This window comes from Caretta caretta, chromosome 5, assembly GCF_965140235.1.
Source record: "Caretta caretta isolate rCarCar2 chromosome 5, rCarCar1.hap1, whole genome shotgun sequence".
NCBI lineage: Eukaryota > Metazoa > Chordata > Testudines > Cheloniidae > Caretta > Caretta caretta.
The window spans coordinates 111,546,036-111,574,032 of NC_134210.1; the positions used below are offsets into that span (position 1 = coordinate 111,546,036).

At 41.0% G+C, this 27,997-nt stretch overlaps 2 long non-coding RNA genes across 3 annotated transcripts in view; one reads left to right on the top strand and one right to left on the bottom strand.

The window, feature by feature from the left end:
* LOC125636945 (uncharacterized) overlaps positions 1-3,535 on the top strand; it is a 35,503-nt gene extending 31,968 nt beyond the window's left edge. The window contains exon 3 of the long non-coding RNA XR_007356781.2: positions 3,166-3,535. This is a non-coding gene — a long non-coding RNA (uncharacterized LOC125636945). The remainder of the gene's footprint in view (positions 1-3,165) is intronic.
* Positions 3,536-7,807: 4,272 nt separating this feature from the next.
* LOC142072216 (uncharacterized) overlaps positions 7,808-27,997 on the bottom strand; it is a 44,928-nt gene continuing 24,738 nt past the window's right edge. Inside the window, exons 3-7 of one of the 2 annotated variants that reach the window (XR_012668630.1) lie at positions 17,856-18,062; positions 14,242-14,954; positions 12,591-12,782; positions 9,140-11,584; positions 7,808-8,478 (exon numbers count right to left, since the gene is read on the bottom strand). This is a non-coding gene — a long non-coding RNA (uncharacterized LOC142072216). Of the gene's footprint in view, positions 11,585-12,590; positions 12,783-14,241; positions 14,955-17,855; positions 18,063-27,997 lie in introns of both variants that reach the window. The other variant, XR_012668629.1, reaches the window with a different exon arrangement.

Consider the following 27,997-nt stretch of genomic DNA (forward strand, 5'->3'; position numbering starts at 1 on the left):
TCTGTGGACTGAGAGCTGACTCTTCTTTAATTTAATGTTGGGGGAAGGTTGAAGATAATTTCTACCCTTTGGCCCTCAGATACCTGACCTTCATGGTACTCTTAGTTTTTTCTGGAGAAAAGAGCTAGGAGATAGTTGGTTGAACCAGGTGACCATCAGACTTGAGTAGGGAAGCAGAAAAAAAGCACTTAAGGCTTCTTTTATTTATGGGAGCAGCAGAGTTCTGGACATTCTGTGACTGAGGAATTTACTTTCTGTAAGGAGAAGATGGGTTCTCTGCTCTGCTTAGTGACAGAAAAGCCTCATGTACTGCTGTGCAAAGCAGGAACATGTGCTGATGGGTAACCTGCTTGTTCTGTCTGGAATTGAGGTTCAGGAATTCAGTTACTTCCAGTTCAGTGTTATTGAGAAAGGAGTATTGCTGATGATGGTGCTCTGCCCAGGAGTGGTCCTAATGCCTCCCCAGCCAATAAACTCTTTGCTATCTCCCCACTTCTCATGCACACGTGCATGTCCACCTGACAGCCACGGCACTCAAGTTATATGATTGTTAATATTAAGTTCTGCTAAATTATTGTCTCAGCACAAAATTAATAGTGAAGCTTTCAAACCAAGAGGTTTTTACTGCACTAAATTATTAAAATGAATAATACAGTCAATACTTTATCATTTTAATAGTGAATTCAATAAAAATATCTGGTTCTGAATGTTTTCCAATTATCTTCTGCTGCAGAATCAAATATTGGTTTGCTGTACACAGGGGAGGAGGGCAGTGTGAGATTTCACCCTGAACCCTGGCTTCAAAGTGCCACAACATACTAAATTACCCCATTTATCTGATCTTTGGTTAATTGAAAATCCTGGTTATAACCAAAGATTGGTTAAATTCCTTGCCACAATCTGCACCACATAACACTCCCTGCTTTATCCAAACAGCTTTATGTTTTAGGCGTTCATCTGACTCTGAAAGCTTTTAATGAAAAACAGGGTTGTAGTGTATGTGTGTGGCCTAATAATGAACTGTTGTCTTTGTTTGCTGAGTAGTCTGGAGTATATGTTTCAATTGTTTTGGCTTATTTTTTGTTGTGCAAATAAATACTTTTGTTCTTCAAAACAGAATATCTCTGAGAACTTGCTACATTTCTCACCTTACTGACTGATCTTTGTCACCCTGCCCTGTGGGTGAAACAGCATATTATCAATGATGACAAGCTGATAACAATACCAAACTGGAAAAGTTTTAGTCAGTACACTAAGTACAATCAGAGACAAATATGGAAGAAAGTCCCTTTGAGTACAGAGTCGATGCATGCTGTATGTGCTCAAACGGCTACGAGAAAAGATAATCAAGCACTGCATGATTCCTTAATAAGTACACAACTAAATATCATTAGGCCACTGCAACACAATATGAGGAGCTGGAAGTGGTTAGCAAAGTGATCATGGAAAGGACATAAGTACAGAATATCATTTCATTTCCAACAAATGCCAAAAATTAGCTTCTATAAATATATCCTTAAAGTACTGCAGTTATTTTTTTATTTCAAATATGTCTCAATGCCACCTTTTTTGGAGCATGAGGAAGTGGAATGAAAGATTACATAAACTAAGTGAAGGGTGCTCATTTTGCATGAATTTCTAAAGGACAAGCTACAATCACACTTTGAACAAATACAGAGAATGGGTAATACTGAAGGTTTTTTGTTTTTTTGAAATCAAAAAGAAACATGTTACAAAAGTACTGTGGGGAAAGGAGGAACAGAGCCAATAACAATTATCTAACTTGTAACAACTGAGTTACAAAAATAAAGCTAAATGCAATATCAAGTGGATTTCAAGACAACAGTTAAGAGCAGAGTATATAGAATTTGTGCATCAATTTAAAAGAAGTCACTTTAATCACAAAGCAAAGAGTACAGAAGCTACAAACAGGGCCTTGCGTGAAGAGACCAGTTAATAATACAAAAAGCATTATGTCAAATCTAACTAGGTACCAAGTTTGGTAATTAAAGATTAGCCATTTTGGACTGTAGTTACCAGTTCAGCCTCACAAATGTATTGTGGCTGTGGGAGATTTCTATAAATGGAAGACAGATACACCAAGCTGTAAAGTTCAGACACCTTGACTGTATTTTTTTCACCAAAAGAGAGCATTGGGATTTTGGAATAAAAATATGTACAAGTTCTACATTTTCATATACTTAGGCATTACACACACAAAACAAGAGCCACCCTCCCACCCGAAAAAAAAAAGTTTTCCCACAAAAGACAAGAATTTCTAAAACTTCCAATTGATTCAGTCTTCTGTTGGGTGCGAAACAGATGACAAAAATCTATGAGACAAAAATGATAGAAACAAACACACAAAGAAACGTTTACTGTCATTTTATCCACAAAGGGTATGTCTTTTAGCATGAATTAGAAAAGGATTGTGTTCTTTTGCAAAGAGGTGAAGAATCACTTTTTAAAAATCTCCATTTAATCAATGACAAATTTTTTAAAGGTGGATTGCATCAGTCTCAGTTATCTGTACTTTATAAGTATCTTCAAGCCCAAGATGTAGTCCAAACATGAGTTTGCTCCAGGTAGAGAGGAGAAATATCAGTACAGCTTCTCATTGGAGTTCTTTGGTCTGCAGGTTATAGTATTTATTATAGCACAAGTGTGCTAGGCTCTTTATAGTAGGCAAGTAGTAAGAAACTGCCTCAAAAAGCTTGCAATCTAAGAACAAGTCTACACTAACTAGAGAGCCTTTGCCGGTAGAGTTATGCTGGCAAAGCCCCCTAGTGGAGAAGCAACATATCCTGTCAAAGAAGTTCTGCCAACATAGCTACTCCACCTCCCTGAACAGTATTAACTATGTCAACAAAAGCACTTGTCTGTCAATATAGTTCATCTGTGCTGGGGTTTTTTCTGGCATAGTTTTGTGGCTAGGAGGTGTGGGTTTATTCTCACTCCTAGCTGACACAGCTGTGCAGGCAAAATTTTATAATGTAGACCAAGTCTAAGACGCAATGTATAAACAAAACATGGGAGGAGTACAACAAAAAGCCAGTGACTGAACAGTGACATTTAGAAGATCTTGTTAGTTCCAGTTTTCTTGGTTTGATTTTTTTTTTTTTTTTTAGGTTTTTTTGTTCATCAGTTGTGTTCGTCCTTTTGCAGAAAAAGTCTAGAAAGTATGGGCCTCCTCAAGAAGTAAGTTATAAGAGAGGCTTGAAGGAGAAGAGGATGAACCAATCCAGAGAGGGAGGATGCATGGAAAAAGGAGCAGAGATAAAGGAGTGATGAATAAGTGCTTGGGAGGAGTGAAGGAGACTAAGGTCAAGAGAAGAGAAGAGAAGAGAAGAGAAGAGAAGAGAAGAGAAGAGAAGAGAAGAGAAGAGAAGGCAGGAACTAAAATGTGTAGGGCCTTAAAGGAAAAGACAAAGAGCTTAAACTTGATGTGGCAGGTGAGGGGAAGCCAGTGAAGGGATTTGACAACGAGCTGTTCATAGTTGCAGTACCAGGCAAAAAGCATATGACTTTAGCAGCAGTATTTTGGACAAACTGAAAGGGGTGAGTGGCAGATTCAGGGAGGGTAGAGAAGGGGATGCTACAGTAACTTAGATGAGAAAAGAGCATGGCTTGTACAGAATTAATAAACTACATTAATAAAGGATTAAAGAAGGGTAATGACCTAACCACATCAGCCACACCATCCGGGGCTTGTTCACCTGCACATCTACCAATGTGATATATGTCATCATGTGCCAGCAATGCCCCTCTGCCAAGTACATTGGCCAAACTGGACAGTCTCTACACAAAATAATAAATGGATACAAATCTGACATCAGGAATCATAACATTCAAAAACCAGTAGGAGAACACTTCAACGTCTCTGGTCACTCAATAACAGACCTAAAAGTGGCAATTCTTCAACAAAAAAACTTCAAAAACAGACTCCAACGTGAAGCTGCAAAACTGGAATTAATTTGCAAACTGGATACCATCAGATTAGGCCTGAATAAAGACTGGGAGTGGTTGGATCATTACAAAACCTAAACTTAATTTCCCCAATATTAATTTCTCCCTACTGTTACTCACACCTTCTTGTCAACTGTCTGTAATGGGCCACTCTCTTGCCACTTCAAAAGTTTATTTTTCCTCCCTTGGTATCCTGATGTTAATTGATTTATCTCGTTAGACTGACCTCACACTTGGTAAAGCAACCCGCATCCTTTCATGTATTTATACCTGTTCCTGTATTTTTCACTCCCTGCATCTGATGAAGTGGGTTCTAGCCCACGAAAGCTTATGCCCAAATATATTTTTTAGTCTCTAAGGTGCCACAAGGACTCCTCGTTTTTTTTTTAATGTAATTAATGTAAATCAACCTTGACTGATGGAAAATAGATCCTGTCAGACTAACCCAATATCTCTTTCTGATGACATTACAAGTTTGGTTGATAATGGTAATAGTGTTGATGTAATAGACTTCTGTAAGGTGTTTGGCTTGGTACTGCATGACATTTTGATTTAAAAACCTAGAACAATGTAAAAGTAACATGGCACATATTAAATGGATTTAAAACTGGCTAACTGATAGGTTTCAAAATGAAACTTATCAAAATTCAAACTGTAAATGGGGAATCATCATCAAGCAGGCGTGTTTCCAGTAAAGTCCTTCAGGGATCAGTTCTTGGCCCTACACTATTTAACATTTTTATCAATTACTTGGAAGAAATCATAAAATCATCACTGATAAAGTTTGCAGATGACACAAAAATTAGGGGACTGGTAAATAAGGAAGAGGTCAGGTCACTGATTCAGAGTGATCCAGATTGCATGGTAAACTGGATGCAAGCAAACAATTTGTGTGTTAATACAGCTAGAAATAAATGTATACATTCTGGAACAAAGAATGTAGGCCATCCTTACAGGATGGGAGACTCTATCCTGGAAAGCAGTGACTCTGACAAAGAAGTGGGGGTCATGGTTGATAATCAACTGTACTTGATCTCCCAGTGTGAACCTGTAGCCTAAATAGCTAATATGATCCTGGGATGCAAAATAGGCATTTCAAGTAGGAGTAGAGAGGTTATTTTACCTCTGTATTTGGCTCTGGTGCAACCACTGCTGGAATCCTGTGTCCAGTTCTGGTGCCCACAATACAAGAAGGATGTGGTTAAACTGGAGAGGGTCAAAGAAGAGCCACAAAAATTATGAGAAAATATGCTTATAGCAAAAGACCCAAGGAGCTCAATCTATTTAGGTTAAGGTCTAACTTGGGCACAGTCTATACATATCTATATGGGGAACAAATATTTAATAATGGACACTTCAATCTAGCAGAGAAAGGTATAACATGATCCAGTGATTGGAAGTTGAAGCTAGACAAATTCAGACTGGAAATAAGGTGTAAATTCTTAATGGTGAGAGTCACTAACCATTGGAACAATTTACAAAGGGTCCTGGAGGATTCTCCATCACTGACAATTTTTCAGTCATTATTGGATGTTTTTCAAACAGATCTGCTCCAGGAATTATTTTGGGAAAGTTCTATGGCCCGTGCTACACATGAGGTCAGACCAGATGATCACAACGGTCCCTTCTGGCCATGGAATCTAGGAATCTATGAATTTTTCAGTGGAAATGCCTTGGAACTGATGGATTATTGGAGATATTGTATGGAAAAACTGCAGGGATAATGGCAGCATAGACAGATATAACAGGAGAGAAATAGGAATAAAAAATGATTGTAAGGGCCATGATTATATGTCTGTGCAAGTGTCAAAGAGATTACATTCAGCTATGGATTATTTACCAGTTGTTCTTGATTTAGGAGGCAGAGGAGGGGATTTGGAGGGACTGGATCCTTATCCACAGCTTTGGAATGGCGTAGGTTAAAGTTCTCCCTCGGAGAATATAGGGTCAAAGAAGTAAAGAATGTATGTTGGGCATGTATGTTTCCCACGGTGAAATTAGTCTCAATCAGTAACTGGGCAACAACGACTCTTACCATCGCCTTTTTTTGCGAAAGTATTGCGAAATATACAGTTCGGCTTGGAGGAAATAATTATAGTTAACCTCTTGAATTCGAAGCTCTCTCTGAGCCTAAGAGTATGTCTACGCTGGCAGAGTTACATCACCAGCAGTTACAGCGCTGCTCAGAGAGCGCTGACGGGAAACCGCTGTTGTGTGTTCACACTTGTGGCACTTGCAGCGGTATTCGGAACAGTGCACTCTGGCAACCTATCCCACAGAGCATCTCTTCCTCTTCCACTGATAAGAGTTGTGGGAAGGCGGAGGGGGTCGCAGGGCATCCTGGGTCCTGTCCCAATGCCCCGTGATGCATTGCTTCGCATCCCAGCAATCACTGTGCGTCCATCCACATTTGGCGCCATCTTTCGATGATTTGTGTACTGCGTGCGCTGTCTCTTTTGGGCTGCAGGAATGGATCCCGAACTGCTGACCAGTATGCTGCTCGCTCTGACCAACATGTCATGGGTAGCAGTGGAATTATTCCTCCAACTAAAAAGGCAAGAGGAGTGCGACAATGATCTCGCCACATGTAGTAGTTACCACATGATATTGCTTGTGGAATTCATGGAGGTGCTGACCACAGTGGAATGCTGCTTTTGGGCTCGGGAAACAAGCACTGAGTGGTGGGATCACATTGTGGTGCATGTCTGAGATGATGAGCAGTCACTGCAGAACTTTTCGCATGAGGAAAGCCACATTCATAGGACTGTGTGATGAGCTTGCCTCAGCTCTGTGGCGCAAGGGTATGAGAATGAGAGCTGTCCTGTTGCTGGAGAAGCACGTGGTTATTGCACTGTGGAAGCTGGCTACTCCAGACTACTACCGATCAGTCGCTAACCAGTTCGGAGTAGGAAAGTCGACTGTTGGAGTAGTGTTGATAGAAGTGTGCAGGGCCATTAACTGCATCCTGCTCTGAAAGACCATGACTCTGGGCAACGTGTGTGAAATTGTGCATGGCTTTGCACAAATGGGCTTACCTAACTGCGGAGGGGCGATAGATGGCACACACATTCCAATTCTGGCACCAGACCACCTAGCCACTGAGTACATTAATCACAAGGGGTATTTCTCTATGGTTCTCGAGGAGCTTGTGGATCACCGGGGGTGTTTCACGGACATTAACGCAGGCTGGTTCGGAAAGATGAATGACACATGCACCTTTTGGAACACTGGCCTGTTCAGGAAGCTGCAAGCCGGGACTTTCTTTCCCGACCAGAAGATCACCATAGGGGAAATCGAAATGCTCATTGTGATCCTGGGAGACCCCTCGTATCCCTTACTGCTGTGGCTTATGACACCATACATGGGGCACCTTGAGAGCAGCAAGGAGCAGTTCAACAACAAGCTGAGCAAGTGCAGAATGACTGTTGAGTGTGCTTTTGGCAATTTAAAGGCCCGCTGGCACTGCCTATATGGGAGGCTGGACCTGGCCAATGACAATATTCCTATGCTTATAGCCGTGTGATGTACACTACATAATATTTGTGAGGGGAAGGGTGAAAGCTTCACTCAGGGCTGGACTGCTGAGGCTCAGCACCTGGAGGCTGAATTTGAACAGTCAGAGATCAGGGCTATTAGAGGGGCGCAGTGCAGGGTCATAAGGATCAGGGATACCTTGAGGCAGCAATTTGAAGCTGAAAGCCACTAATATTTGTTGCTATGCTCAGGAGTGCAGTGCTTGTAATGCTAGGTGGTGATTGTGATGCACTATGAAAATTTTAAGAAAATTGCCTGTTGCTTTTGCAGGGCTCTGTTTGCTTTCAATTAATGGAATAAAGATTGCTTCCAAACCAAAACAATTCTTTTATTAAAAAACAACATCTGGAGGAGAGAGACAAACAAAAAAACACATTAGCACTGTGGGGGATGAAAGAAGGGAGGGTCCCAGGAGGAGGTGGGATCCCGGGATAGTTAAAGCTTTGTGCATGACCAGGTATCATATGCAACCTTGTCCTTTGGAGTACAGTGCAGCGGGTACTGTACTTCAGCAGGGCTTAACTGCAGAGGGACGGGTGTTGGTACTGGGAGTCCGCAGGGCTAGACTGTGACAGGGCAGGAGTGGAATGCAACGGGTACAGACTGGCGCCAGGAGGTTGACAAGAATGTGTTGGCGGTGTCTGGGGGGTGCATGAGAAAGAGTTTTGCGACAGCGGCTGCAGGGGAGGCGGGGCGCGGAGCGGCTCGGTTTGCAGTGCTAGTAGTGCCTGGAGTGTGTCCACTTGGCGCTCGAAATGTTTAAGAGCCGCTCTGTGACTTCATTCTGGTGCGCCGCGTTCTCCTTTTGGTCTCTCTTCTTGCTGTCCCACCACTCCTTCAATTCCTGGTTTTTGGCCGCAGAGCGCATCATCACCTCGCGCAGAAAGTCCTCTTTAGTTCTTCGTAGCCGCTTTCGAATTCTGCACAACTGCTCAGCCGGCGATAACAAAGAGGGAGGCTGGACTCCCAAGATCATCTCTGTGAAGCCAAAATGCAACAGAGGCAGTATTGTTTGCAACACACAGACCACTGATTCAATGATTTAAAACACAGCCACTATTCACATACCTGTCACTAACTGGCTGACCCCAGGCAAGCACATGAGACACAAGTCCCCCAAAATGGTGAGCAGCAGCAGGGGCATGGGAATTCAGTGTTCCCGGACCCTATTGTACCCGGGGCACGTGGCTCTTGGGGAGAACCAGCATGGTATGGCGTCCTTATAATCAGTACTGTCCCCACATTTTCCACAGGCTGTGTTCATTATGGAAGATATCTCGCTGGTGAGGGTGAGCAGGGAATCAAGGGAGGGTCTTCTCCAAGACTTCGGCTTCCGCCCTGGCCCTTATGCAGCTCACCTGTGTGCAGCAATGGTCCCCTCACCCCAGTGTCGGCAGAGTGGTGCAGGAAAGTTACCCTTAATGGGGCAAGAAACAAAACAGCTCTGCCAAAGAACCTGCAGCCACGAGAGTTTCATGGAGATCTCTGAGGCAGATTCCCGTGAAGTGAGGGAGTCAATCAACACCCTGTTCCACTGCTCAGACTAGGTATGTGGTGGTACGCGCATCATTCAGACACAAGCCTGTTTTCTGCAACCCTCCTGCTCGCTTCAGCGAGTCCCAAAATCAAAGCCACTTACCAGGGGCATCCTCTCAGGTTTGTGCTTCGCCAAGATCTGACAGCTGTGACTGGCTAGCCTCCTCTGGGGTAGAGAAGAGCTTCAGGCTGCATGCATTTCTGACCTCCAAGTCATCTTCTGCCACTGGGTCCCTCTCCACATCCTCGTCCAAGATTTCCTCCTCCTGGCTCGGTCCACTCTCAACTGGCATGCAAGCCACCGAAGTATCCACAGTGGCCTTCGCAGTGGAGGTGGGGTCACCACTGAGTATCGCGTCCAGCTCTTTGTAGAACCGGCAGCTCGTGGGCGCAGCACTGGTGCAGCGGTTTGCCTCCCACGCCTTCCGGTGGGCATTCCACAGCTCCTTACTTTGGCCCTGCACTGCAGTGTGTCCTGGTCATGGCTCCTTTCTGTCATGAATTGTGAAATCTGTCCATAGGTATCATAATTCCTACGGTTGGAGCGCAGCTGGGACTGGACAGCCTCCTCTGCCCAAATACTGATGAGGTCCAGCAGCTCGGCATTGCTCCAAGTGGGGGATTGCCTGGTGCAAGGAGCAGGCCTGGCCACCTGGAAGATGCACTGAGACCACTGCACGCATCACCGAGCAAACAGGAAGGGGACTTTCAAAATTCCAAAGGAATTTACGGGGTGAGGATGACGGTTGGTCACCTGACGGGAGGGCAGTGGAGTTCAAACCGATGACCCGAGAGGCGAGAGCAGGCATTGTGGGACACCTCCCACAGGCCAATCGCAGCGCTGTAATCGACCAGGGTGTCCACACTGGCACCGTAGCGCTGTAGCCCTGGCACAGAAAGCTCTGTGCTCTTGTAGGGGCGCTTTTTTTACAGCTGCATCTGTGCAGTTTCTGCGCACTCAGTGGCTTGGCAGTGAGTACACCTCAGGGGTTACGCTATAGAAAGCTGCTTTACTGCGCAGAAATTTGCCAGCGTAGACCAGGCCTAACATTTTGACAGAACCCCTTTTATAAATCTTATTTCATGTGTAGGAAGCCTGTTGGCTTTTATGTTTTTGATAATCTTGGACTAGATTCTTGGGTGTGATGTGGTTCTCTTCTCTCGACCACTGGCAGATCACGGCCACAGAGATGGCACAACCAGCTGGGGGAAGATCACTCAGTATTGGGGAAATCCTCTGGTGGCATTGGGCAGCACTCCTGATTCTATAGCACCTTTCTCCCTGTTGCCAGTATGGGGCCAGGCCCACAGGAAAGGGGGTGAGGCCGGGGACTACGCACTGATTCCAAGCTGCCATTTTGGTCCCTTAGGTCCATTAACAGCAGCATGAATTAGAGCAGCTTCAGGCTGATCAACCTTATTTCTTGGGGAACTGGTCTGGCATGCCAGCACACAGCTCAGTCAGGATGGTGGAAGTGCAAACATCAGTTGTACATTACCTTACCCCACCTTGAACTATACTGTGTGCTCCTTGGCTGTAGCTGTGGGTCTGGCCCCTTATATCTTTTTAGAGGATAGTTCTGTCCACTTAATTCCAAGACAGAAGTTTAATCTTATTTGTCATGGTAAAAATGGCTTTGTTCTTTGTTACAGGTGAAAAGCCATTAGGACAATTAGCACAAAAATGTTAAGAAAGCAGGTTCTAAAAAATCTCATAATACGTAGCACTCATATAGCACTTCACGTCAGTAGATCTCAAAACACTTTAAGAAGGAGGGCAGTATCCTTATCCCCATTTTACAGCAGGGAAAACTCAGAGACAGAGAAGTTAAATGGTCACCCAGCAGGCCAGTAGCAAATCCAAGTTTCTGAGTCCCTGTACAGTACTCTCTAGGCCACACTGTCTCTCAAAGGGTGATGATTCAATCCTGTCTTGTGTGGTTTTCACCACTCTTGGAAAGCTTCAATCTTGACCTGCTCTGGAAAATGACACATATACTTCTTCAATTATCTGGGCCACACAAGCTTTCATTTCAGACCTAAGCTGGGTGGGTGATTATTTTTCTTCAGAACCTTCGTGATTAAAGATGGCTGCTGTGGCTTGTCTGAAGCATCCTTGGCCTATCCCTTTAAAGCTTCATTGAAGAGATCCATCATTTTACACAAAACCTTGTGTTTAGTTTCAGTGTGAGAACAGGCATGGCAAATTTTTCAGATGAACTTGCTTCTTTTTGGCTTCAGAAAAAGTTATTATTTTTAGTCTTTGGGGCCCTAATTCAAGAAAGCATTCCTATTCAGGAAAGCACTTAAATACTTGCTTAAAGTTAAGCACATGCTTAAGTGCTTTCCTGAATCCGGGCCTGGACAAGGGGAGGAATGAAGTTCAGCTACCGTTCATCCATGTGGTGCTATGACTCTCCAGCCCTGCCACTGAAATATCCATAATGTACTCAGACACATACTTGTTATGTTCCCAATTCTACTTCTGCAGATCAGAGTCAGATTTCTAACTGATTTAATACAGTGGCTGTTTCTTCGGTTACTGTTCCTACGGGGAGACACAAAAGCATCTAAGACAAGATTGTTATGACAAAGAAGACTATCAGATATATACAGTACATACAAAGCAGCAAACAAGAAGCAGGCTTTATGCCAGTGTGAAAAAAGTAATATTGAAAGTAGAACTGATCTATCAGGACATGCATAAAATACAATGTGAAATAAGGGATCCAGATTAGAGCCTGCTGCTGTTGTGAAGTGCTATGTATCAATGTCTGCCATTGAATTAGGAGTTGCAGTTGTTGCATGTGCTTGGCCTCTATGCTCAGCATGCCAATCTAGGGTGTTGCTGTTTAGAGCTATTGGGGAAGGGAAGGTATTTAATCTTGTATTCTCCATGGTTTTTATGCAACAGGCTATGCAAATTCTTCTTTCACTAGGCTTTGCTCTGAGCTACATTCCAATTGCAGATGTGGGAAGCAAGGGAACTTATTGCCTTGATAGCTAAACAATTCCATAATAATATATGGAATTATTTCTTACAAAATCACACAGACGAATAAATATTTACTGCTTGCTTTGCCCACAATATGTGTTTTACAAGTAGAAAGCATGTGGGCAACATGGAAAAATACGTTCTCTGGAGTTCCCTTGTATATGGCACATTATGATTCTACTGAGGTAGTGTCTTGGATAGTGTCTATCTACTCCCAGGACTGTCTATCATAGTTAAACACATCAACATATTTCCCAATATACTATTATATATAGTATAAATGAGAATTTGTGATACAAAATCATCCTATGTCTCCATTGATCTATAGTCAAAAGATGATGGAGGGGAAAACAAAATTGTGTGTTGTCAAAATATTCTGAGTTGAATGTCAAAACTGAAACTCACTGCATCTGAGTTTGGAGTGGGCGGGGGGAAGGGAAAGAAGAAATCCTGTGTTAAGGTTTTCTTAAACAATCAAACTTGCAACAGCATGCTGGTCAACAAGAATACATTCTCCCCATGCACACTGTAGGCTAACAAGCTGCTGTATTTTTATTACCTCTTGTAGCTGCTAGTGTTGTTTCTAGTTGCTGTTTGATCCATTTGTTTCAGTTCTATGACCCAAGAAAATTCATTGCAGCATGTGGTGTACATGTTGTTTTTAAATGTTCATTGACTGCACATCGTCTTGTCTCCTCAGCCTGCATTCTAAGTATTTTCTGAATAATGCAGACAGTATATTAATAGTTGTCTGTGCAAAAGAAAAAAACTGTTTTCAGCACAAAAAGTACTTTGCAGCAACAATGCTGAATAAAAATGTAAATATAGTAGAAATTGCTTAAGACTTACTTATACCATAGAAGGCAGAGATGGCAAAGCACTACAAGGGACGCTAGTCTATGCCTGTCAGTAATGGATTGTACCATACACAGTGTTTTCCAGTGCATTTGTCCATATTATCATTAAACTGACATGGAAATTCACCTGACTATGCTGTCACCCTGACTGTGGTGACAAAGTGCAAGGCTATCATGTCTTAAAACCTGAGGCCAACCAGCTGTCCAAATCATCGCAGCAGGACAAGACTTTATTGACCAAAGCCAGGGGCTCAAACGTTTAATAAAATAATTATTGAATCACAGGGTTACAAAATCTAGTACCTTTATAAGAGATATTTGAATGACAAGGTTTTGCAGAGTTATTTGGCGCAATTTACATTCTATGTCTGTGACAATAAAGGAAGCCCATCCCTAAGTAGGAAAAAGCTCTGCCTCCTACTGATACCCTCATGGCAGTAGCAGGGGGGGAGACAACCTGGATTCTGAAGACAGAAGAGGAAAAAGGACCAGCCCCTCACTACAGCTAGTTGGGAATTGGGAAGGTGACAGGATTGTCTCCAGCTCCCCCCTCAATGTCTTTCACTAATGGTGGGGAACAATGCGGCCCCCTTGTCTTTCCCCATTGAGACTGAGCAGTGGGAAGGGAACAGGCATCTCTAAGTAACAACTCAAGAGATAACAGGGGTGGAAAGAAGGAACAGTTGCTTCAAACAACTTACCTGGGTCAGGGGCTGCTTGGGACAAACATACCTCACAGTGCCACAGCTGTGCTGGGATGTCAGGGGTGGTACAGACAGAGGGAGCCAGGACATATTAAGATTGTTTTGAGAGTTGGAGAGTGTCACTTCAGTTACAGTATTTTACTTTATAGTAAAAAAAATCCACTGGCTTCTTGATCTTCCCATATATTATTAAGTGAGAACTGTCAACTTCATTGCATCTAGAAGCCAGCTGCCTTGACTCTGAGCTTTTAAACTCTCTACTGCAGGCAGGGCCACCACTGGTCTCTCTCCTTCTAGTAAGGAAAGGGGCCCAAACTGTTGCTGAAGATAATGGGAAGGCTCTCTGGTTACCAGAGGATGGCTAATGGCGTTGCTGTTTTCCTCCCCTGGCTCTCACACTCCAGTTTGGACAGGTTAAGGAATGACACCTCCAATGAAATCATAATGTAGTGCTGTATTGTAATCATCCAAGCCTAACTGTCCTCTCCAAAAGCTCCTGAGCATAAGTGTGTTTATTCAGTCTTCAAGTCATTCTGTGTTTTCAGTGATTCACCCCTTTTCCCAGATCCCTCTTAACCCTCAGCCCTGGACAACATTCATACTTATCTTCTCCCATAAGTGGCCCTTCCTCAACATGAATGTAACCCACCTGTCAGTGTGTGTTACTGATTCCTGTCTGTACCCAATCCACAGAGGATGTAAGTCTGTTAAAGCTCTTGGGGCTCCTGGCTCTTGAACTCAAGCTTTAGACACTCATGATTTTCGCTCTGGACCTGATTCAATCTCTGGTGTCAACCAGCATGGCCGCCGTCACGTGAACACCGGTTACTTTCAATTATTTCACCCAGCTTGTGAATGACTCTAGGACATAGAAACGTCTGCTTGATAGGAAGAATCCTGTACAGTGAGGTGAACCCAACATAGCCAAAGAGTGCAGGAACAATTGGAAGAATGGTGCAATGCCCTCTTGATGAAGCACAATAAGGTGCTTTTGCTACAGCGTCCCTTGCAATAGAGCAGAATCAGAGCTCAGGTGAAGTAGTCACAGAGGGAATTCTTAATGTAGGATGATGTAGCTCCAGTCCAGCCTGTATACTTAAGAATGTGGAGATTGTGCTTATCACGTTGTCACACTTGGTGTATTAAAAATGTGGCCTGGATTCCATAATCATGATTGGACTTCTGGCCGTATTGGCCATTACTTATGTTAGCAGTGCTGAGGCTCCAGGCCCCATTGTGGGATCAGGGCTCAATTGGGCTCCAGACTGTACACACAAAACAAAACACCAGTATGGTTTCCTTGACTTGGGGTCTCCCTCTCCTTGCCCTTTTTTCTTCTAGTGTCTTTTTACTTCTTCATACCTGTCAAACCAAAGACAAACAAATACAAAGAAAATAAAGTAAATCAAAATGGAGACACAAAGTCCCAGAATCCCAGTTGCAAAGAAATAAAAAGACTGATGGGAAAGGAGTGGGGCTGTATCTTATATTTTGCTCCTCCAAAGTCCAAAGCCTTCTTGAGATTATTTATTTGTTTCTTGTTTACCCTTTTCACATTAGAAGCAATTACTGTGTTTTCAAACATAAAATGTTTGCCCATCTTTCTGAGGGCAGGTATGCTACAGACAGGTACCCTCATCTATTTGTGACCAGAATTGTGCTTCAGAGTCTAAACTTCCATGGAAACAGCTCTTTACATTTTGTTTTGCAATTAAAAGAGTGTTCTTATTTGCCATTGCTAAATGCCTAGTGGCAGGTATAGGGGTGGGATACAGCACAGCAGCTGATAGATGTCAAAAGTTGATGAGCTCAGTACCTTTTTTTCAATACAAAAATCCGCTGCCCATTGAAAATTTAAAATTTGGAGATGAATAATATAATTGAATCATATCAAAATATATAAATCACGCAAAGAACACAGCATTGATAAGACCAAACAGGAAAGGAGGGGGGTAAGGAGAAGAGGGCCAGGGAAAGGGAATGCTATATAATTCTGGGGTTCCTGCAGGATAATTTAAGTCTAACATGCAGCACAGAGCATGTCCTCAGTTACAGGTAAAGAATGTTATGAGAGTGCCAGCCAAGCCAATTATAATCTGGCCAACCTACGTTGGTATTAAAATTTCATTTAAACTCACTCTTCCCTTGCAGAATGGGGATTTTGCTTTTATGCACATGTCTGCTTTAGGAAACTCATTGCTTTATTTATAGCTGCTGTAGTGATCATTCATTTAACTACAGTATAACAATTAAAATAGGGGTTGCCCAAATCGACCCTTATACGGTAACAGGATTCTACTGTGTATAGAGCAGTGTGTATAATATATAAACTGTAGTAAGGGTGACAAAGATTTTTTTCCTTGATAGGGGGGCCAAAACAGATTAGAGTAAGGAATGGATTTTCTCTCATAGTAAGGAGGAAGAAAAAGGTAGGAAAAACAAATTATAATTCTTAGACAAGACAATATATTCATCTTTTGTAGGAAACATCTAAAATTTAGGGGCATGAAGTCATATGGGTAATGGTTAGAGAAAGTGTGCAACACGTTAAGTGATGGTGAGGAGTTCTCCTTGGGCTGTAACTTCTTTTCTCTGCTGTCCAAGGGGGAAAATCTTAGCATTCTCCTATTCATAAAGACATAGCAACATGCTGTATTAACTCAGACCATTTCTTCAGCAGCCAGCTGTCTGGTGCTTCAAAGGAAACTGAACTGCTCATAGTGCACCTTGTCAATTGAGGAGTATAAGGAGAAAGATTCCTTCCTGATCCATGTAGGGATCCACCTAGATCGGTATATGATTTGATTACCCTTATTTTAGCATGCACCTCTATAAAGGTTTTATTAGTCATAAAGTTATCTAGCTTTTAATAGATTTTGATAAATGCTAGCTACAGTATTCGCCTCAATCACCTACAGCAATAAGTTCCACATGCCAATTACCATGCTGTGTGAACTGATATTTCCTCTTTTAACTTGATCTAAATTTACCCATCATTAATTTAATCAAAGTTTGATCATTAACTTCTTTTTAGTGAAAGGTACCTAAATAGTAATTGCCAGACTGGATCAAACCCATCGCCCACCTACACCAATATCCTGTCTCCAACAGTGGACAACACCAGGTGTTTCAGAGAAAAGTGTGTAAGGATAATCTGCTCCCCACACTAGGTCTCATCCTAATATTTAATAGTCAAGAAATTGTTTTAAACTCTGAAGCATGAGGTTTAATCCCCCTTCCAAAATTTGTGTCAACAAACCTGTCATTAATTATTATAACTCTGGGTACTCTTATTATTCATATACATGGCCAATTCCATTTTGAATCTTGGTAAGTTATTGGTCATAGTGATTTCCTGTGGCAATTAATTCCTCATACAAATTATGTGGTTGGAAAAGTTTTTTCTTTTATCATTTTGGAATCTGTCACCTTGAATGTGCTTGTTATGTGTCATGCTCTTGTATTATGAGACACGAAAAACAGAAGCTCCCCATTTACCTTCTCTATATCTTTCATTGTTTAATATACTTTTATCAAAGTACCTAAGCAAGATTGATATCTATTGTGGTTTAAGGCCTGATTCTTCACTGCCTTGTAAATTGTGAAGTCACTTATACCTGTGCTAAGTGGCTATAAAATACAACCAGAACAGAACAGTGGCATTTTATACCCACTTTGCACAAGATGTCAGGCAGTGGAGAATTAGGTTTCTTCTCTGCTCAGCACTCAGCAAAGAGACACATTCCCGGTTACAATCATGATCAAAAACATTTACCAGATCAAGAGACTTTTCCACTAATTCTTAAAGAAACTTACAAAAAAGTCAAACTAAATTAGAGAATTAAAGTGAGAATTAAAATGCACTGAACATAATTTTAAAAGGGAAAAATTTAAAAGTGTATTTTGCCAATTTTAGCTAGGGATATTTTAAAAATGCTAAATGGTTTATTTCAATTTTTATGCTGTAAAAGCAAACCTTATCCATGGTCATTATTATGACAAAGGTGGCAATGAAATGCATGGAGTGAATTATTGATATGAAAGTCTCCCTAGGTAAGTTAAACAGAGAGAGCCTTGCCCAAAGGAGCATGGGAGGGATGGCTACAGCTACCTACCAGACATGTGTTAAGGGTATGGTGTGCATTAAATACTCTCTTTTGTCCAGATGGAGACTTGGAGAAAATGATTAATTCAACCTGTCTAATGTGTTCCTTTGTGTTGTAGAACAGCAGGACAAAAGGATGGCTAAATGCACACACCCACCTGAACTAGCCTGTGCTTAGCATAGAGAACAATGGACTCCATGCAGTCACTGGAGAGACAAGTTGCTTGAGATATCTTTTATTGGACCAAAGTCTGTTGGTGAAAGAGACAAGTTTATGAGCTTACAGGAGCGCTTCTCTGTGCAGTCATTGGGCTGAAGGATTTCCTGGGTGAGAGAACAGGGAGCACAGAACAATGTGGCCGTGCCTAGAATAGGGAAATAGGAAAAAAGTGTTAGCTCGTATGATTTGAGACCTCAGTTAGTGTGGTCACAGCTTTACATTCACGTGCTCACTAGTCATGTTAGGGACTTTTAGGAGGGGCTACAACAAAGCCAGCTACCATGATGTTCAAAGCATTAAAATGTATCTACACAAGGTGCTAAGAGGCATTTTAAACCAGGTTAATAAGGTTTAAAAACACCTTTTTGTCATCTAGACATACTCAAACCAAGGGTTAGAAGGGGAGCTACTTTTCCATCTTCAGGGCTGGAGACTGGAGTTTACACTGCGGTTTTGGCAAGCTGAATTACCCTTAAGCATCAAGTACCTTAAGCCTTCCCTCCCTGACCATTTTACTATGAAGTGGAGCATATGAGAGACTACCTTCTCCTTCCCACCAAAACACATACTATGCTGCTGCAGCTGAGATCTATGTAGATGCTGGAGCTGGACACCTGTGGATGTAAAAGAGAGAGGGCTGCTAGCAGGACGTTTTCTTTTGAATGTCTCTCACCTGTTCCCCCACCCCTCCATTGTCTTAATCTGCTGACCTTCAAGGTATGCCCTAAGGCCCGTTTTTGGAAGAGGAAAGGGAATACTGCTGGAAGACTGATATACAAGGAAAGGGGTTTATTTGGTTATTATATTATGGTGAGGTTGCTGTATGTTTTCTTTTCATATTGATTATATTGATTTTTCTGTCATTTTTAAATAGCTGTCAGAGTATAAAATAGGTGCCTTTTGTTGTTTTATAACTCCAGATAAATAAATAAAATGGTGACCCTAACTCAGACTGGTCTGATATCACACTGTGATTGAGGGCTTAGAACTAAAGGCAATCCTTGGCCAATTTGTCCCCTCCAATAGCTAATGGTCCAGGAAACTGGAAAACAAGCCCTAGGGTCCAGACCTTACTTAACTGGCTGGTGCCACATGGTAGAGGGGGCTGTTTTAAATGTTTGATATTCAGATTGGCTTTCTACTTAAAGGATAATGGAATGCAGAATGATAAGGATCAGGCAAATCAGACGCAGCAACAGCATTCTAGTACAATTGGCAGATTCACCAAGATATCCCAGTGGTTGCTCCTAAGAACCATGCGTTGCAGGAAAAAAAATTCTAGTCTGCTTTTGCATCTGCATTCTTTGTCAAGGAAGGAAGCGGCATTTGTGAAGTAGGATTTATAAACAAAGAACAGATATCACGCCTCCATCAGAGCTGATATGCTGTGAATGTATATGACCAGAGTAGGCATTTGCAATGTAAACTATGACATAAGAAGAGCAGCAGTCACTTTAATGACAAAATCTCATCTCTTTTCACTTTTTTATTTTTCAGAAACAAAGCAATTTATTTACTCTTTTACTAGCCCAAGTTTCACTATAAAATTAAAAACCATTTTATATAAACAAAAAGAGAGTACAAAATTGGTGAATTTTCCTGTTTTGCCTTCTTACAATTTTAGAAATATTTAAACAGTGGTGTGGATTTTTTATTTATTTATTTATTTATTGTTTAATATGGTTAAAGTCACCTCACACAAACTTTCCAGGCTTATTTTTCTCATAGCTATTTTTTTCCGCAAATGAGTCTAAACTGGTGAAAATGAGGGATTTAAATATAAATGCTGTCTATCTAATGATATTATTTAGTGATATTTTTGAGCACTATAAACACTTACTATGATGGCTTATCAATGTGTTTTTTCCAATATATATGTTTATATAGATTGATAGATTTGCTTCTTACAGTTTTGTAATTCATTTACCATAAATTACATAGTTTGATTTCTGTAAAATAACTCTATTAGGTGTTCAATATTTGAATGTTTCAGTCTAGATTAGCTGTGGTCTGTGGTCACATGGGATGTGTGTTTTCTGGCTTATTTGCTAATCACCATTATGAAATATTTCAGCTAAATGTTTGCTCTGATATTCTGAAACGAGTGAAGCTTTGCGTGTGTTCTGGAAAAAACTGAACAATAATTTTCAAAATAAGTTACCAATAGAAGCAGCTGCTCTTTTGGAAGTGCACAGTAAGTGGAAGAACAGAAAATCTTGCAATTAAATGTTTCTGCTAATCATGTGCTGCTAGGATTACATAGAGCCAGATTCTGTGCTGCACCTATTAAATCAATGGTGGGCAATTTGGTAATCTGCTGGCGGGCCACCAGACCTTTGTTTATATTTTCACAGCTGCCCGCATCTCCCAGTGGCTGCGGTTCGCCATTCCCGGCCAATGGAAGCTGCGGGAAGCAGCAGCCAAGCTGTAGGTTGCCCACCACTGTATTAAATTCTATAAGACTTTTCCATAATAATGGCAGCATGGCTCTACTGGAGTTAGAGTGCCACACAGTCAGAGGTGATGAAAGGCCCTTGAGCTTGTCCAGAGGTACAGGGCCTCGTTGTGGATGGTCCTGGTCTCTAGCAAACCTCAGAGGCGCTACAGACTTAAGAGACCAACCCAACTACTTGTTCGGAGGTGATGAGTGATTATCAAACCTCCCTCCATAATAGAATGATCTGGGGAAAGTTCTCCCATGAACCTTGAAGCGTTCTCCTCCTACATAGTCCCTTCCTGGGGTTTTTCTATGGGAGGTGGAAATCTGAAACCTTATGGTGGTTTTAAGAGCCTGTCAAAGCATTTATAAAAGCGATCTTCACATTAGTCAGATTCTGAGACATGTAAACAATTTCAGTTGCTACGTACTTTCAAGTACTTTAAACAGCAGTGTATGTTTTGGAATAAATGTTAAAAATATGGGCCCATATCCTGAAGACCTTGTTCAATTTTTACTCAGCCCTTACTCAGGCAAAACTCCCTTGACTTAGTGGGAGTTTGATCTGTGAAAGAGCTTCAGGATTTTGGCATGTTTTTAAATATCTGGGAGGTATAGTAGGTATCATAATGTGACTATGTGCTGTATTTGTTCTGCATCTTTGCACAATGTTGCTCATACCTCTGTCCTACACATCAGTATGAGAATGGCAGTATATTTCCTGTAGAGAACTATCTGTAATGAAAAAAAATGCTTGCTTTTTCATAATAAATTAAAGGCGACCTTCAAAAAAGTCTTGACGTTTTCAGCGGCGAGATTAAGTCTCTGATCCTCTAACACTCATGCATGTGCTGAGCTGTGTGCATGTGAATAGTGCCATTGACTTCAAAGTGACTGCTCACATGTGCATGAGTTTTTTCAGGATTGGGGCCTAAACGAGCCTGGAGAACGACCTATCTTCCTATCACTGCAACAGTGTCTTCAGAATATGGTTTAAGCACATTGGTGCTGGAATGTGGGGAACTCTTTCCAACTTGCAACTCATGCTCTAGAGGATTTCAGTTTATGACACGTTCAGTCTTTTAACATAAACACCGAATTCACTTATTAAGTTACAAAATAAAAGATATATTATAAACTAAGTGTATACTTTGAAGGAAAAAAATTAATACCTCCACACTCTTTTTTTCTAGAAGCATACCTTTCACAGGTTAAACACTGAACATGTTATTTATTCAAAATTTCCATTAATGTCAATGAAATAGGGGCCTGCAAAAGGTCTTCAGGTTCTGCCCATTGCACTAAATTTAACTTCCCTAGAAAACTCTTTTTAAACACAGCTCATAACTCTGCTTACATCTAACCCGTTGTGTGTGTTCAGGGCTAGGTTTTCAGAAGGTGGGCTCCCTTTATGCCCCCCAAATTTGAGGCAGCAAAAAGAGAGACTCAGTTAAAGAAGGGCTGAAAAGTTGGCTCTTAAAGTAAGCTTTGGCCAGATTCTCTGGTCCACTAAGGCCACTCTGCACTACTTGTGCAGCATAAAGTGACCTAGTTGTTTCCTAGCAGAGAATTCCCTTTGTGCAGGTGGACTCTACACTGCCATAGATTGCCAAAATGGTGCCTACGCCAGCGCTGTTGTAAGTGGGAGTAGGCGGCATGTTGGGGACACTCTGGCACATGGACGAACTGAGCTCCACTAAATCCAATCCCCTGCTGGTGTAAGTAGCACAAATTGGAGCAGAATCTCTCCTGCTCTAAATTATGCTGGGGCTGGTTAGCCGTAAATCTGGGAGCTGCCACCAGCTCCTGGCAGCCGCCCTTCTGCAGTGCATCCGAGTGCAACTTAGACAGAGAAGTGGAGAATCAGGGCCACTTATGTTGAACTCTCTACACTAATACCATGATTTTCAAAGGTGCTGAGAACTGACAGCTCCCATTGACTTCAATGGGAATTGAGGGTGCACAGTATTTCTGAAAAATCAGACGATAAAAATGTATGTATCAAATTGTAGTCTCCCAGTGTTGTTCTATAAGCAGTACATTAACAAACCTAATACTATGATTCCTGCTGCCAGGACAAAAAAAATGCACATAAAGGCATTTTCTGCTTGCCTGGTTCTCATGAGTAGTTCCATAGGGCCAAATTCTGCTTTTGGTGTAATCACAATTAGTGGATTACTCTGGATTCATGATGGTGTAATGGAGAGCAGAATTTGCCCCCTGGAGATTATTCTGTATGCTGCTGTGACAGAATTTGTCCCACCAGGGGGGAAAAACTCAGGAATCATAGTTCTGTGATTTTAAACATTTTATCGACTGTCTTTCTGTGTTTTCCATGTACTGTACAATGCAATAAAATTCAGTACTATTATATGCAAAATAAAAGTAGTGCCATTATCAACTGTGTTTGTCCTAAAACAAAATAAATAGTGACATTTATGCCTATGCTGAGTGTATATTTTAACCACTATTTAGATTGTCTCTGGATTCTCTGAGCAAGATGCATTCCATGGGAAGCTGAATGAAGGAATTTTAAGTTACAGCACAATTTTCCAGCTGTTAGGGGATGTCATGGTAAATGTTTCACAACTGTTGAAAAGCAGTAAAATTAACTTATGAATGGTAATAGCCATATGGGCCCAATTCTGCATTGTGCTGAGGGCCCTGACCTCCCACTGAGGCCAGTGGGAATTCAGGGGTATTGAGCATTTCATAGGGGGCACTCAGTGCCTCCCAGGATGAAGCCGAAAACCAATAACATCAAACTGTTTCTGCAATCATTAAACAGAATACAAGGCCCATCAGTCTGAAACAGTGCCAATGGAAGTCTGCCATACAATGTATGAATTGTGTCTGTTTTTTTCTGACACTGACTTGTAAGGTCCTTTGGAGCAATGGGCAGATAGAATGTGAAAAGGTGGCTTGTTTCCTTCCCATCCCCCTGGAGGTGATTCATAAGCGTGAAGTGCCATTACAATGCTAGTAAACTTTTTTCTAACGTTTTCTTTGTAAAAAGTATTTATGCTATTTTCCGTAGAAGAAATAAAGTTTGTTCACCATCTTCACATATATCAGTCATGGCTGCAGAACTTAAAATGATTCTTTCATTGTCATTCATAATACTCTGAAATTTTGCAGGGTTGAATACAGTTGTTTTAGTACCATATTCAGCTCTAAGTGAATGAACTTAATTGGAAGTTACTGAATGGCACAATATACATCAGAGAAACAAACTTGCTTATTCAATTTTCTTTTTAAAAAACTCTCTCCCCTCCCACCCAGTGTCAAGAACTCTATTACAATTTCATACAGAATAAAAAGAAACAAGTCCCATCTTGAGAAACAAACGTCCCTCAAGTACCAAGTTCTTCAAAGATCCTGAAAGTTTTACTTAGTTTTAATGGAGGAATAAAGGGAAGAGGGGGTTCAACTTTTATCTCAGTGCCCCAGTCACTTCTGTACAGGGTTGCCAATTTTGGTTGAACATACTCATGGAGGCTTCATCACATGACGTAATCTTTAATTAAAGATTAATCTTTTATTCCTGGAGGGTTGGCAACCCTAATTCTGTGTCAGAGAAAAAATCCCAGACATCCAAAAATACCTCCCAAAATGTGGATTCCTCCTCATCCATATGGGCCCAATATAAAATATTATATAGTTTACTGAGAAGATAAGTGTTCTCCTGCACTATGAGTCCAATCTTGCTCTTTCACATGAGTGATCCTCTTTCACATGAGTGATCTTTGATGTCAATGGGACTACAAGTGTGAGAAAGGATTACTTATGTAATTAAAGCTTGAAGAATTACACTCTGGGGCACTGGTATCAACTTTACCATTAGTCACTCACAAAAGACGTTGTTAACTCGGAATTAAGGTTGCTGCCATACAGCAGTGCCTTTTGCTCCCTGGACCCTTCTGGAATCAGATGTCAAAACCATAAATGCAAAGGCTAAAAATCCAAGAAATGTTCACTTATGAACCCCACAAATTCTGCTCTCGTAGGGATGCTGTGAGGAACTTGCCAAGTCAGAATTTCTAATCACACCATAATATGTGAATCCAGCACTTAAAAAAGTGTCAGTCAATTACCCAGGCATCATTACGTACAGAGGTACCATGTCTCCATAGACTGGCAAGTACACCTGACAATTTTCCAATTTATGACTCTTGAAGTGAATATTTCAATATTTGCTTGAAGTCATGTTTGTTGTCATAACATTCACAGTTTGTAACAAGCTTTTCAAAGAACCCTCAGGAACCTGCACTGTACATGTCCGTTCCCCTGGGGAAAAACTAGAGAGAGAGAGGGGGGCCTTTTACATGGGAGAACTGCAGACAGCAGAAATTTCCCTCTGTCCCAACTATTTGCTGGTCTTTTCAGGAGGTTTTTTTATTCTGTTTATCTTTTCATGACATCCCAATACAAGACCATTGAACTTTCCAAGGACAAGAGGTACATTAAGCTAGTGTCTTCTGAAGTATTGGGTCTGCCTCTGGGCATGTGGAAGGATTAGTTGCACAGAGGATGGAGGGAAGACACAGACAGACTTTTAATTTGTTCTCCAGAGTCTCAGCTTTCATTTAAAAATACACTCTCTTCAGGTGTTGCAGTTGTGAATAAATTTATTAATGTGAATGTATAACTGATTTCTGTGAATGTATAACAATTTCTGCCTGAATTTGCAGAGAGCCTGAAACAACAGCTTTGAGGTGTGACCTGCTGTATTTATTTCAGTGGGCACTATTTTTTATGCCAATGATAATACTTAAGATATCAAATTTGTTAATTATTTCATTGCTCACAGCATGTAAGAAAGGAGAGGGAGTATTATATTATGAAGATCTAAAATATGGGTAGGTCTTGAACAACATACAGTGGTACTAAAAGGGTTACAACTGGTTTCCATTTTTCCTGATGGTGGCCTCAGTTTTCTAAAGTCTTGGAAAAACTAAGCAGTCAAAACGCTAATCTAGAGATACCCTAAAGGAAGTTTTATCCTGACTTAAGCAGAAAGGATACCAAAAAACAACAATAATCATCCTAAACTCAAAACTGCTAAGATGCAAAACAATACTCCCTTATATGGTTATTTGTGATTTTTTAACACATGCCAGATTGTTTAACAATATCATACAACCATAACTGTTTTTCCAAAAATATTGCCCCCTTTGCTCGGCCCACAAAGGCCTTGTCTACATCAGGTATTTTTGACTGAAATTTCTTCCTGTTGTTACCATCAGTTCAGCCTCAACTATAGGAGCGCTAGTGTAGACAAATTACTGCTGGCTGCCAGGATTGTAACCCTGTGTAACTATGAACAGAGTTAGATAACCTAGTGCTTAAATGCCAGCAGACCCTTGCAACCCTATCTGCATGAGCACACTCACCTTTGCTAACATTGGTCTAGCTGAACAGTGGGTACCAATGGTGGGAAACTTGGGACAAAACTCTAATGTCAACACACCCAGATGGAATCCACTACTGCTGCCTAGGGGACAGGCGAGTCCTCTTGATTTTCTTTTGCTAAATATCTATGCTTACCAACTGAGTGGGTTAGACTCAAATGCAAGGCCTCTAATTCCCATAAGTTAGAAAGGGAGCAAACAGCTTCAGAGTGAACCTCCCTGTACTATTTAACTTCAGTACTGACTTGGAGAGTCCATACTCCCTAAAATAAGAGGTCATTCAGTCTCCCTAGGCTCATTACCAGACCTCTCCACATCAGAGCCTGCTAGTTGTACTAAATGGTGCCAAATTATGTGTGGTGGTTTTCATGATATACTCTAGTGTCCACTAGGGACTGAACTGAGACCACTAAACCAATTCCATATAGGAGTTAAGATTTAAGTCATTTTTTAAACAACATTTACATATTTCATATATTTTTTTCTTCAAGAAAAAAGTACTTAAGAGACCAAAGTAGAATAGTTTCTGTAACATAGGGTAATGTTAAATATGATAAATATAGTACATGCCTATGACTTGCTGTCAATTACAAAATTTATCCTATCTCAGATGAAACAAGTTTAATAAACTATTTAAGTGTTATGAGATATGCATTCTACCAGGATGAATGATGTATCTATCTGCAGTCTAATGTGTATGTTCTATCATTCTGAATATTAAATAGAAAAGGCTATGTTTAAATAATGTGAAGGGTCTGATTTAAAGCAACAGAAGCCAATAAATTCAAAGTTTATGCTGACAATCCAGCCTTAGTTTATACAAATTGTTTCAAAAACGTACAGTGGCATGAATTATACCATCTTTACATTTGTGTTTTCACCCCTACATTTGGTTTCCTGAATTTTGTCTAAGTCTCTCTATGAGTGTCTTTAAATATAGTTTTAAAATTTAATTTATTAGTGTCCCTTTTATTTTTTTTAAGACAAACGTCTTTTATGGAAAGTTTTAACATTTATATTGTTTGCCTGATAGAACAGAATGGTTCCTTTGGAGCTGTTTTAGTCCCTCTGTTTTATACGTAATACAGAAAGTTTTAAAAAATATGCATTAGTTACCTTATTAACTTTTTATTGTTTATAAGAAAGACCAGAATAGCTCCCTCAGAGCTTATCTGAACTCTCAAGTTACCATGTAATGGGCTAGTTATTTAGGATGCTTATTAAAAATTCAAATAATTGGAAACCATTTAAGGAGGGGTTTAACAAAATGAATAATGGCAAGGTGATGGCCTATAGAGTTCATGTTTCATGCTTTAAGTGGGTCGGGTTCTAATTACCTTGCCAAGCGGCTGTCACTTTATATGCCATCATATCTTAAATGAGAAGGGATACAGTTTTAAGGAACCAATCCTAATTATCCTGAAGTCAATGGCAGTTATGCCACAGACTTCAGTGGAAACAGAATCAGTTCTAAATCGGGACAAATAGATGTGAAAAGGCTAATACCTATATCCATTGCTGCTTCAGACAGCTGCCAAACAAGCAGCTGCAGCAGGCCCCTGGTGATGGAAGTCCTATCAATGATGTGATGTTCACAACTCATGCTCCAGTGCCAGCAATGTGACGTATCAGCAAAATAATCAAATGTGATTTTTGGATTACATATGCATAGGCATCATGTCGCAGAGACTATTCCTTGAATACTGCCTTCAGTTCTGGATTCCTCCAAACCAGAAAACAAATTATAGGCATGGGATTCATGTAAATACCATGAAAAGAAAAAGATGATGTAGTCTAGTAGGCAAAAGCACAGAACTAGGAGCCAAGAAATCCTGGATTCTAACTCTAGCTCAGACAGTGAATCCTGGAGTGACTTAGGGGAAGACACTTAAGCATTCTGTGTCTCAGTTGCCCCAGGTGTACAATGGAGATAACACTTACCTCACAGGGGCTTTCTGATGATTCATTTATTAATATTTTTACAGTGCAATGTAGATGTAAAGCACTGCATGTGTGCTAATTATTACTATTACCAGCCTACTGGACATTTTATAAACTTACAAAGGTTTGATTGGGTTTTAATTTTGGACAAAGGATCAGATCTGTTTCTATCTTATCATTTTGTCCACTCTGCAGTCTTTATACAGGGTGGCCACACATCCCTTTTTTTTGGGGTGGGGGAAAGGGGAATTGAACTTCAGCTAATAGAACCTTTAATGAGTTCATTCTAGG